The 13,154-nt window shown below is 38.0% G+C and overlaps 1 pseudogene; it reads left to right on the forward strand.

The window, feature by feature from the left end:
- Positions 1-1,624: 1,624 nt before the first annotated feature.
- Positions 1,625-2,404, forward strand: LOC133751575 (actin, cytoplasmic 1-like; annotated as a pseudogene).
- Positions 2,405-13,154: the final 10,750 nt, after the last annotated feature.

The following is a 13,154-nucleotide window of genomic DNA, read 5'->3' on the forward strand; positions in this document are numbered from 1 at the left end:
AAAAGATGGAAAAGGAATGCAAGGCAAAGAAAACAGCATTAAAAAAGGAATCAAAATTTAAATGTCAGAAAAAACTGCCTCAAGTTGTGTGCTCAGAATCCGTGGCATTAACATTACAAAGGGCCTTATTGGCAATGCAAAATTTTGGACTCAGTCCAGACACACTGAATGAGAAACTCTAGGAGTGGGTACTAGAAATCTGTGTTTAACATGTCTACCAGAAGATTCTGAAATATCTTTGAAGAGGCCAACTTAAAAATAAATGACAAACTTATATGTAGACCATGGGACTATGAAATCAAAATGGTCATAGGTTTTACTCACTAGTCAATTGGGAAATATGTGCTGTCTTACTTATAGGAAAAATGCTCATAAAAAATAATCCTTATGCTATCCTCCACATTTAGTCAACATGGTAAAGAGACTAGAGACCATCATTAGGTTATGATTAAAGGCTGATCATGGATACTTGCAAGAAGGATGGAAAATGTGGCAAGAATAAAAAAATATATAAATGTAGAATTTCTCAAATAATTTGTATGTAATTTAACAAGTATTCTGGAGACAAAGCTTTGCCAAAGACAAATACAGGCAATAATAAGCACCAGTGCATAAATTAAAGAAGTATAACTGCTTAATGAGGTTCTGTGCTACCTTACAGAGCAAAGCTCCTGCTTAGAGCAGTATGCTCTATACAATATGGACAAAAAATAAATAAAACGAAATCACCGTCATGTGTTGTGTTTATCAAGTAAATTACGCAGATCTATTCTTCTCTAAATATAACTATGGGTTAGGTCTAATTCAGTATTCAAATGGTTCCTAGTCTCTGGTCGAGTCCTTAAATCTCTCTAATCCAGGTTCCTGTCTACCTTTACCAAATTGTTACAACTATGTATTTTGTGGCAACACTGAAGAAATGAACTCTTCAAATTCTCTACAGAATTCAAAACAAGCTTCAAAGAAAAGAGTTTAGTTTAAGTTGAAGGTTAATATTGTTATAGAAGTGATGAAAAGAGATGAACTACAAGAGATGAGCTGAATGAGGTCCCAAAATGGGTAGGTCAATGACTACTTAGAGAAAATTCTTCCTAGTTGAGAAGCGCTCAACCCTATACTTTGGTCATCTCTTTCAGTCCTCACTGTGTAATCTTTTCAGGAAGAGTAAGACTGGAACTAAGGGAGAAAATAAAGAAATGTTATTAATTCTGTGTGTAGGGAAAGATGACTGATGATGGATGGTAGTATCAGCACAGATTGTGGCGTTATTGGATGTAATCAATAATACCAAACAGTAACTCATTGAATTGAAGTAGTCAATTGAGCTGTTCCTACAAGGTGCCTAATCACTGGACTCATTTTGATGTTTGGTCTTGCCTGGAAGGTCGTTCCCCTTCCCCCACTTCCCCACCACAGGCCTTGAACAGAGAAGCAGTTACCACCTGCACTTATCCCCCAGGCTGACTCAATCCTCTTTGCCATCACCAAAATCCCCTAAAGTGCTGGGTCCTGGCTCACTCTGCCACCAATTACAATGGACAGGAAATCGCTCAGCTCACAATGTTTCTGGTGTATATAAAGCTGGCTTTCCTGAGGATGCTACCTCCAGGCCAAGTTCCCTTCTATGTGGCACACGCCAGGCATTAGACATAATGGTGAGCATGGTCCAGAAGAACTGCATGTGGGCAAGGAGGACCAGAGCAAGTGCAGCATCCTGACTCTGAGTACCCCACTGAGCAGAGCATTGTTATCAACCAGGATGACATGGAGATCTGATGCCTACTACAGCAAGCTGCTTGTAGCTCCTGAGGAGTGCCCTATGCTGCTGACCTGAACCCCAATGGCAACAGAGAGAAGACGATCCATGTCCTGTTCAACACCTTCAACACCCCAGCCATGTACCCGGTCATCCAGGCATTGCTGACCCTGTAAACTGCCCATGCCACCAGCAGCCTGATGGACTCTGGCATGCTCTCACCCACATCATCCTGCATCTGGACCTGACTGGTCTGGACCTAAATACCTCATGAAGATCCTCAGGAATAACAGCTACAGCTTCAACACAATGGTAGAGAGGAAAGTTGTGTGTGATATCAAGGAGAAGCTGTGCTATGTCACCTGGGACTTCCAGCATAAGCTGGCCATCGCCATGCCCTCCTCCTCCCCAGGGAAGAGCCACTGGCTGCCCGACAGCCAGGTGATCATGATCATGAAAGAGGTATTCCAGTGTTCCAAGTCACTCTTCCAAACCTTCTTCCTGGGCATGGAGTCCTGCGGCATCCATTTGACCATCTTCAACTCTATCATGAAATGTGATATCAACATACACAAGGGCCTCTACACCAGTACTGTGCTGTCTGGGGGCGTCCCCATGCACCTGGCCATCACTGACAGGATGCAGTAAGAGATCACTGCATTCCTGAGTCTACTATGGTCTGATACTGTTTATCTTAATAGTCTGGGTCATAGAGTAACTTCATTCTATACTAGTGGCTTTACATTTTGGAAACTTCTAAAGTAAATTAAAATTATCTATTTTGCCTAGGTAATCACTTGTATTTTCATCGGTATTTGTTAGGTTTTAATTATGGACACTGAAACTTTAAAAGGGATTTTTATTTGGAAATATTGAAGTCATCACTTTATAGCTATGATTAAATATCATCTATAGTTAAATTACACTGATTAACTGATTAAATGAATGAATATCATTTCACAGTTATCAGCGATCTGATTGCATTTTGATCAAATGTCTTAAGCCCATTGGACATTTCTGTCAAGATTGAGGTTTTAAATTCTTTTGATCTTGAGAGTTTCCTGGAGATAATCAAAGAATGTGTTTCTCATTTGTAGCGATAATCACTAATTCAGCTTATTTGGGTTGTATGGAATGTAGTCTAGAGTTGTAAAATGATGCTAAGCTTTATCTCAATTTTTGTAAGCATACTATTGATGAAAATGTTCTAGAGATTATATAAATTTATAAAAGGCTGGTGGTCTTGGGTGATATAATCAATCATAGCATCTTATTTAAAAGAAAGAGGATCTGGAAGACTTCTGAGTCTGCCCTTCTGATCACAGGCCCAGAGATCAAAAGGGACAGAAGTTTTACAAAACTTGACAGATGCTTTCTAAAATTCTGTATGTAATGTATATACTTGGCTTTCCTTGTCAAATGCTGAGATTTATAATTTTAACCATAGTTGTTTCAAGTCTTTTGTCATCCACAGTTCTGAATTTTTCCTAAAAATATTTGCAATCAGTCTTGGAGAAGACTCTAAGAAACATTCCTGAATAATGATTTGTGATACCTTTAAGATCAATGGGCTAGATATGAATTTCCAGAACTTATAATAAACCCTGAAAAGAAAAAATAAACTGCTAGCAGAGATTAAACAGAATTAGCCACATGAGAGTGAATTAATGAAATTTTCATATTTCTATGTCTTTAATTTAAAATATTTTTGGTTCTGTATTTAAATACTCCATCTTATGGCTCAGAAGTACCCTTTGAGATTTCAATGGTTTACAATCTTTTGTTAAAGAACAATTATGCAAGCAAAGATGAAAATACTTACCCTTTGGCCGGTGCCATGGCTCAGTAGGCTAATCCTCCGCCTTGCGGCGCCGACACACCGGGTTCTAGTCCCGGTCGGGGCACCGATCCTGTCCCGGTTGCCCCTCTTCCAGGCCAGCTCTCTGCTGTGGCCAGGGAGTACAGTGGAGGATGGCCCAAGTGCTTGGACCCTGCACCCCATGGGAGACCAGGAGAAGCACCTGGCTCCTGCCATCGGAACAGCGTGGTGCGCCGGCCGCAGCGCGCCTACCGTGGCGGCCATTGGAGGGTGAACCAACGGCAAAAAGGAAGACCTTTCTCTCTGTCTCCCTCTACTGTCCACTCTGCCTGTCCAAAAAAAAAAAAAAAGAAAAAAAGAAAAAGAAAATACTTACCCTTTTCCTCCTACTTAATTCCTTCAAAATTAAGAATCTTTTTTTTTTGCTTGTTTGTTTTCATGGCAATGTGATCACATGAATTCAGTAAGGATCTGTTCTCTTCTTAAGAGTACATATCTGGAAACATTGGCGTATTCTTAAAATATACACACAACACTTGGCTTCACGTATTTCCAAGATTACAGTGAGTAAATGAAGTTATCACTACTTGAAAAGATTAAACACTATAGTTAAAAAGAGAAGAGGGGCTGGCGCCGCGGTACAGTAGGTGCCTGTGGCATCGGCATCCCATATGGGTGCCAGTTCTAGTCCCAGCTGCCCCTCTTCCAATCCAGCTCTCTGCTATGGTCTGGGAAAGCAGTAGAAGATGGTCCAAGTCCTTGAGCCCCTGCACCCACATGGGAGACCGAGAAGAAGCACCTGGCTCCTGGCTTCAGATCGGTGTAGCTCTAGCTGTTGTGGCCAATTGGGGAGTGAAACAGCAGATAGAAGACCTCTGTCTCTCTCTTTCCCTGCTTCTCCTCTCTCTGTGTAACTCTTTCAAATAATAAATAAATCTTTAAAAAAAAAGAAAAGAAACAACCAAAGTCAGCCTTGTCAGACTTCTTAACTTAGAGAGTCTTCAATATCTGAGATTGTATATGGTAATTAAGCTTTTCTTACAGTACTTAGTGCAAGTAGTCAATGACCAAACTAGAATACACCTGTTTTTAAATTATAATTGTTTATTGTTTTTAAGATACAAATTGAATTTGTCTTGTTCTTTTTGGTTTTGTTATATTTTCCTTTTTCAGTTTTTGTACCTATAGCCTGCCTGAATTCTACAGAAATATACCTCCTAGCAAAATAATGCTGGTCTGGCCCTTTGAGATGATAACTTGTGCCTAAGCGCAGATAAAATTGTTTGACAAAGAACTCCAGGTAAATTTATCCTAAGGAGTATTTCTAAAACTTCTTTGTTTCTTGTATGTGGGTAAAAGTATTTTTGATACTGACTCCTGGTAATCAATCATTTCCCTCTTGATGTGGAACTAGATCAGATCAACAACCAGGACAAATGCAGCCTGGCAATAAGGCACAAACAGAGCCTAGCTCAGGATGATTGATCAATAGTGTTTTCAGAAAAAGATCTTGATCACAAGGAGGGAATAAATATCAAGGTGAAGTCAGTGATGTCAACCTCAAATAAAATTAGATAAAGCCAAGAGGTTTTTATGAATGATTGTCTTATAATAACTGTCAAAAAAAAATACTCTGCCAGAGCTACAACTTCTATAGAGAATCATTATTTCAAAAGAAAAATGCTAACTAGATATGATATTTGGTATTCTCACACTTAAAGCCAGAATATATATGCAGCAGCCACACTGAGGTACTGAGGAATCTTTTCAATCTCTCAATATCTGAGAAGCAAGGATTAGGACTGGGAGTATTGACTCAACATTGAAAAATTAAAGTGACCAAAGGCATATGTTTCAAAAATCCAGACATTGTCACCCAAGACTACCTGATGTGTCTGAGAGTAATAACACCATGTTGTGATGTACTGCAGGAGACTGTGTTTTTAACTCTTGGTTAGCCTACTAGAGTATGTAGTGTGCACTATGTACTGCCATTTCTGTAATATAAGAAAAGTAACTGGCTTACTGAAACACCTCTTGTGAATCTATACGTACATGCTTACAGGTTAATGAATGATTATGTCTTAGAAAGCTATACCCAGTCCCTTAGGGACTGCAGATCTGGAAATCTTCATGAATGGAAACAGCTTAGTGGATCAACAAATAATCAGAAGGTTGGGTATTCCCTCCAGGAGACTTTGGAAGTAGAATCATTGCTGCCAGATACCTTGGTACAAAGGGATGAATTCATAGCCTCCATTCATGCCTTATGCCTTAGACTACAGATAGAAATACTAGGGTGTAATTGCTTTTATTATGGGTGTGCAATGGTGATGCACCTGCAAGACAAAGCTTGGTGGAGACTAACTGGGCCACACTCTATCACGATGCAGAAAATCTCTCCCTATAATTTGAGGTCAAGGAATTTTCCTATAAAGTACAACTACAGCTTCCTCTCCTCCAATCTGGAAAAAAATACACTCTGAAGTTAATAGCAGGAAGTAGCCAGGATGTGCATCATGCCTACTCCTAAAGGAGTGAGGAGTAACAAGAAATAGGGGGGATTGAAACAGCACCCTTACACAGTGCCTTGAATTCAGATGCAGGATACCATCTGGTCCGAGTTTTCTAGCCTCCCTCCATTAGCTTAAAACTTCCTCAGTCTGTTTATATGATTGCAAACCAACAACATACTAAAATTAACTCACTGAATTGAGAGAGTAGTACAAGTGGCCTTACATGGTTTTAAACACTGAACGCATGGGGTCATTTGTTTCCTGTCTAGACAGCAACTTGATGTTGAGTCTGATGTTGGTTGGTTTCCTTTTTATTAACCCAGGTCTCTGAACAAAAAATAACTGTGGCATGCTCATTGCCCCCAAACTGACTGGAGGCCACTTTGTCATCATGAAAATGTCTTAGACTATATGATATCACTGACCAGTTAAAGAAGGGCTAGTAGCATTGAAGATAGGTCAGCCAGGAACTTGGACATGAGCTTAACATTCACCTCTCAGCCCCAACCTCGATCTGTAAGAACTTTTACCTCTAACGTCTCAGGGTACCCAAGTCCTTGCTCTGAGCTTTGCAATAAGCATTGCCTTTTTTCTAATTTCTCCATATCTGTGATTGACTTTCTGTATGTCAGGCAAGTGAACACAGTTGTGGGGGTTATATAGCAATTTCTCCAACCAGTTTTGAGAGTGTTCTATAGCATGAGGAGTCACTTTTCCAGTGCTAGTGAGTTTGTTGCAATTATTTCACTAAGCTCATCATTCCTCAAAAAACCCATAGCTTAGATTTTTTTATTAGTTAAATTCATTTTTCTAAGGGAATTAATACCCTAATCGATGAAAATTTTACATTATCTAATCCCACCCTCACCACTTCCCACACGAATGTACACACACACACACACACGCACAAGAAATAATTACTATACCTTCTTCTAGGAAACTTGCGCTTGCAGTTTCATTTTGATTCCCAGACCTATTTAATCCTCTCTCCCCAATAATGTGACAATGTTATTTAGTTATGTTATCACCCAAGAAACATGTTTGAGGCAAGAGCAAGCTAAGAGCTTGCAAACTGGCTACTCTATGCTCAGTGTTCTTCAGGCTGTCTCTTCATTCACACATTACTCCCGAAAATGAGATAACTATAGGATTCAAAACAAGTATTAGAATTTAAAATCAAACGCCCACTATTCAACTCCAAATGCAATTCTTACATTCACTTATGTATACTTAGGGTGACACAAGAGTAAATATGCAAGTGTAGCATGTTTTGTTAAGGGAGGAAAAAGACAATGTTACGGTGTAAATTGTGTCCACCCTAAAACAAGTGATGTTGGAATCATTAGCCATGTAAACTTTAGAATGTGACTTTATTTGGAGATAATGTAATTCTAGAAGTAATCAAGTTAAATGAGATTGCTAAAGTGGACTTTAATTCAGTTCGATTTATGTCTTTATGACAAGGAAAATTTAGTCACAGAAATTGAAACTCCTTCAGGTAGAACACCATATGAAAATTGGGATTATGTTGGCATAATTCAAGAATCTTCACAAACTAGGAGAGAGGATTGGCACAATTTTTCTCCTAATGCCTTCAGGGAAACCATGGCACAGTAATCATCTTGATCATAGACTTTTAAGTTCATGAATTGTGTGATGATAAGCTTCTGTTGTTAAGTCAGTGGTGGTATGAAATTTTGTTATGACAACTATGCAAACTAACTGAGTCATCTAACAATTTCTTAATCTTATTGATAATTTAAAAAAAGTGTTTTACATATTTGTTGATTCTAGATATTCAATTATTTTAGTTGTAAAACTTGTCTATAGAATAATAATTTTAGATCAATTTCAGTAAAAATTAAAATTGCAACAAAGCTAGTTTTTCAATTTTAGAAGATAATTTTTGGAAAATAATTTGGTTTATTTCCATATAAGTTGGCATTATGCAAATATAGTTATTTTAATGTACTTCTTTGTCTCAAGGGAATGGATGACTTAGGATTTTAGATCTTGTGTAGCATCACCTACTAAAGACGCTTCTCCAAATGCCATTTGGGCTGCTTCATCTCATTGAGGATATTATGTTTGAAGAAGGAAGAAAAAGTAGATGGAGTTGGTTTCCTAAAAACTAAGGATACTGAAGATGCCTATGTTTTGCAGACTAGTAGGAATTCATATCTCTTTGAAAAATCCATCAGGTTTACAAAACCTCATTATTAGAGTAGTTGAGCAGATATATGACTGAAGTAAATTTTAGACATATAATTTGTTGACCACACTCAAAGTATTTATTGTGACTGGTGGATGTGTAATGATATACTAAAAAATTCTTATTCCTTAGGTACTTAATCAAAATACAAATATAGGTACTGCTGTGAAATAACTGCTGATGTTATTTAAGTTACCATCTTAAAATATGGAGATTACTCTGATTTATCTGAGTGGATTCCATTTAGTTCAGACCATGAAAGCAGAATAAAGAATTCTGGCATTCAAGAGGTATAGCACAAGTAAAGGTGGAAGAAAAAATCCAAGTATGAGAAAGATTTGGCATATCCTTGCTGGCTCTAATATGAGCTGCCTATGTACAAGATCTTGGAAGACAGATGCTCCTAGCAGCCAAAGGCAGCCATAAGATGAAAGTCTTCTAGGAAACTTGACCTGAGTCTTACAAGCACAGGTTTTGGATTCTGCCTGTAACCTGTATTACAAGTGTATTGTTATTGAGCATCCTGTCAAGAATCCTGATAACCGACCTCATCATTTTAGTCTTGAAACCTGGAGCAGAGAAACAAGTCAAACCAACCTGGATTGCTGAACTTCAGAAATACTATGTAATTCATATGTGATGTTTTAAGTCTTTAGCAGTTCATTATAGGACAACAAAAAACTAATACTCTGTGCTGCAAAGGACATTGTCCATTGCTCCAGACACTGAGGGACCTTGGACAAAATAAAATATTAGTTATCATAGTAGACTGAGAACTGGAGGCTATCTTATTGGAGAGTGTGACTTAAGCCTGCAAAATTCTTATGCAAAGCCAAGAATTAGGAGAGGCCCAGTAAGTCCTGCAATTTAATTTTCTAGATACCAGGTAGAAACTGGCTTTGAATGTCAAGAAAATAAGGAAATAGAATCTATTCTGTGTCTGAGTTTGTAATCTAGTCTATTGTAGTCACTATGATTTCTACCTCCCTATGAGAACTGTAAATTGTGCTTTTTCAATAATTTTCAACCCCTTTTGTATAATATTTAATATGCAAGAGAATTCGTTGTTTACATGATCCACAAACCATATCTCATTTCATCACTCTTCTTTCATAAGCACTTCCAAATTCTTTCCAGAGTCATGCTTCATGTTCTGAACATCATCAACACATAATGTTCACTCTCTGCTAATTGTCTAATAGAGTCACCTAATGTATTTTGACTATCTATTGTACCAAACAAGTTCTTTTGGTTCTTTGTTATGACAGCATTTGGTGGTCTCATTCATCCTATTAGTGGAAAATTGTATTTCTATTATATGACATGAAACTTATTCTCAGAAAAAAAAAGCCTACAAAGGATGCTATCTTTAGTAAGATGGAAAGCAGAGACAAATTTTTATGCCACTATCTCTTTTTAAAAAATATAACTACTTACTCAAGCATCAGCTTAACAAATTCTTTGGACAAAAAATCATTACCATTGTCTAATATATTATCCTTCTCTGTGGTCTTCTCATTTTAAAAAGGCATAATGATTCTAAATAAGCCAGTTCCAAAAATGACAAATACTATATATTCTCCCTGATCTGTAGTAACTAATAGAGTACCTAAAAGGTAAGCTATAGAAGTAAAATTGACACTTTGAGATATAATGATTTTGAACAGCCCTTGTCTCAATGTGAGGAAAAGTTTTTTTTTTTTTATACTATTTTTTGAACTCTTAGTGCAGGTTTAATCTTTGAGTATATTAAGAATATAAAGTTAATTGAAAATAGATCTTTCTAGAAAATAAGAAGTGGAATAGAGAGAGAAGAGGAAGAAGAATGGGAGTGTCAGCAGGAAGGAGGAGGGAGGGTAAAGTGGGAAGAATCACTATGTTCCTAAATTTGTGCATATGAAATTCTTGAAGTTTATATACCTTAAATAAAACATTTCTAGGTTTAAAAAAGATTTGGGAATACAAGAATACAAAATCCATTTGGGCAGTAGAAGGAAAGCATGCCAGCAAGTGTACAATTCAAATATTATCCAAACTGAATCCAAGATGTGAACACTTACATCTGATGAAGTTCACTTTAATTAATGTTCTTTCTCTCTCCCCTCTTCCCTTGTTTCCTTCCTTCTTCACTCTTTAGTCTTTCCTTCCTCTCTTCCTTCCTTCCTTCCTTCCTTCCTTCCTTCCTTCCTTCCTTCCACATCCTTCTTTTTCATATGTTACTTCCAGCATGAGATAATGCTACTTGTTTCTTAGATTCACAGAGTTATTACTATACCTCATACAATCATGTATTCATGATTTCTACATACCTCTAGCCAGCTAGTCTGTGGGCACAGCAGAGGAAAGGATGAGCCCAGGCATGGAGCTTAGCTTCTCACTAAGAATGTACTCTGCACAGTCTGCAGGTAAATTTTGGTTTTGATTTAAGGCTGATTTTCAGTGATTCAGCCCTGAGATATTTGGTGTGGGTTAAAGATAGTCTCTTTAAATAAATGGCAGTAGTGAAATATTTATGATTTTAAGCTAACAATAATAAGAGTGATTTTGAACATATTACAGGACTTCAGAAACATCACTAACTATAACAAGGGTAATTTCTACTTTTAGTTTTTTTTTTTTTTTAATTTTTTTTGACAGGCAGAGTTAGACAGTGAGAGAGAGACAGACAGAGAGCAAGGTCTTCCTTTTTCCTTTGGTTCACCCCCCAAGTGGCTGCTATGGCTGGCGCGTTGTGGCCAGCGTGCTGTGCTGATCCAAAGCCAGGAGCCAGGTGCCTCCTCCTGGTCTCCCATGGGGTGCAGGGCCCAAGGACCTGGGCCATCCTCCACTGCACTCCCGGGCCACAGCAGAGAGCTGGACTGGAAGAGGAGCAACTGGGACAGGATCCGGCACCCCAACCGAGACTAGAACCCATGGTGCCAGCGCTGTAGGCAGAGGATTAGCCTAGTGAGCCGCGGCGCTGGCCTCTGGCCTCTACTTTTAGTTTGAATTGAAGTGGAATAAAAGCTATCCTTTAGTCTGAACTGTATATATTAAGAATTGCTAGGTTGGGCCGGTGCCATGGCTCAATAGGCTAATCCTCCGCCTAGCAGCGCCAGCACACCGGGTTCTAGTCCCGGTCGGGGCGCCGGATTCTGTCCTGATTGCCCCTCTTCCAGGCCAGCTCTCTGCTGTGGCCCGGGAAGGCAGTGGAGGATGGCCCTAGTGCTTGGGCCCTGCACCCCATGGGAGACCAGGATAAGTACTTGGCTCCTGGCTTCGCATCAGAGCAGTGTGCCGGCTGCAGCGTGCCAGCCGTGGCGGCCATTGGAGGGTGAACCAACGGCAAAGGAAGTCCTTTCTCTCTGTCTCTCTCTCACTGTCTAACTCTGCCTGTCAAAAAAAAAAAAAAAAAAAAAAGAATTGCTAGGTTTATTTTTCAAATGTTTGGGGTGAAACTAGAAAAAATATACAGTGTTAAAAGACAGATATTAAAATTATGATCTTTTAGTTTTAAACAATTGTGGACCATTTAATATAAAAGGGAATGGAAAGCATTGTATTATAAAAATACAAGCAAATTGGACACCTAAATATCTGTAAGTTTCATAGAAATTTCTTTGATAGACAATAATATTATAACTTTTCTATATTCAATATTTGACTAATCTCCTTGAGTCCTCACCCACTCTCCAGTATGTTCTTTGTAGTGTGAACAAAGCTGATAAAAATGTCTGTACAAATAATTAAGTAATCATTTTCTGACATTTGACTAACACCAAACACATTTGTCTGAGGTTGAGAGTTTTGATTGTTTGCTAAGTAACTTAATTATTGCACTCTTTATTTCCAAAGCTATTTGAGGCATCTCCTGGGAAGATAATATTTCACAAAGCCTTGTTTAAACATAGCTACAAAATTTGAGTGCCCTCAGATGATAAGAATGTGTCCTTTGAAGGACATTGGTTCCCAGCTGGTAATTTTCCTATAAAACTTTTAGCAGTGTGAAATCCTCAGAGAATTATGTGATACATCATTAGATACTGGGAACCATTGCTTCTTTATGGAATATTTGAAGCTGAGCTTTATTCCCGAGTAACCTCCACCAGAGCAGTTAAAGTAATATTCAACTAAGACATTGTGAATTTGTTTTTGAGAGTTGCAACACATTAATCTTTAAACATAAAAATTTGGAAAATATTTGTGTAGCCTTTTCTCATACCTGAAAGTATTTATGCTTAGAAAATTTAGGAAGTAATTGACATTCCATAATTTTAAGCTTTTATTGGTATAGAATTGTCTTTTTTCGGCCTTCAGTTTATACTATTTTTAAAAGTAATAATTGTTACCTAATATATACTAAACTGATCTTCTGTATACAAAGAGAATTGAAAATGAATCATGATGTGATTGGAAGGGGAGAGGGAGTGGGAAAGGGGAGGATTGCGGGTGGGAGGGAAGTTTTGGGAGGGGGAAGCCATTGTAACCCATAAGCTGTACTTTGGAAATTTATATTCATTAAATAAAAGTTTAATTTAAAAAAAAAAGTAATTACTCAAAATTTTAGTAATCCCAGCATTCAAACTCAATCAAGGCAGCCATTTAAACAGTGTTTGTCTCAGAAAATGTACCCAGATGGTTGAGCTGAAATCCTATTTGTCTTCCCTGGCTCCTAGCTATCATCAGTCTTCTTGCTTCTGGTCTTTTGTCCTAGGTTATCCATTCCCCAGCAGCCAGAATGGTCTTTTAAAACCTCTAACCAAGCCATACCACTCCCAAATTTAATTCCTCAGTTAACTCTTGTTTGCACTTCAATAGTTTGTCAAACTCTTTACCTTGATTTTAAAAACCACATCAATTGCTTTATCTCCT

The sequence above is a fragment of the Lepus europaeus genome, chromosome 2 (genome assembly GCF_033115175.1).
Source record: "Lepus europaeus isolate LE1 chromosome 2, mLepTim1.pri, whole genome shotgun sequence".
NCBI lineage: Eukaryota > Metazoa > Chordata > Mammalia > Lagomorpha > Leporidae > Lepus > Lepus europaeus.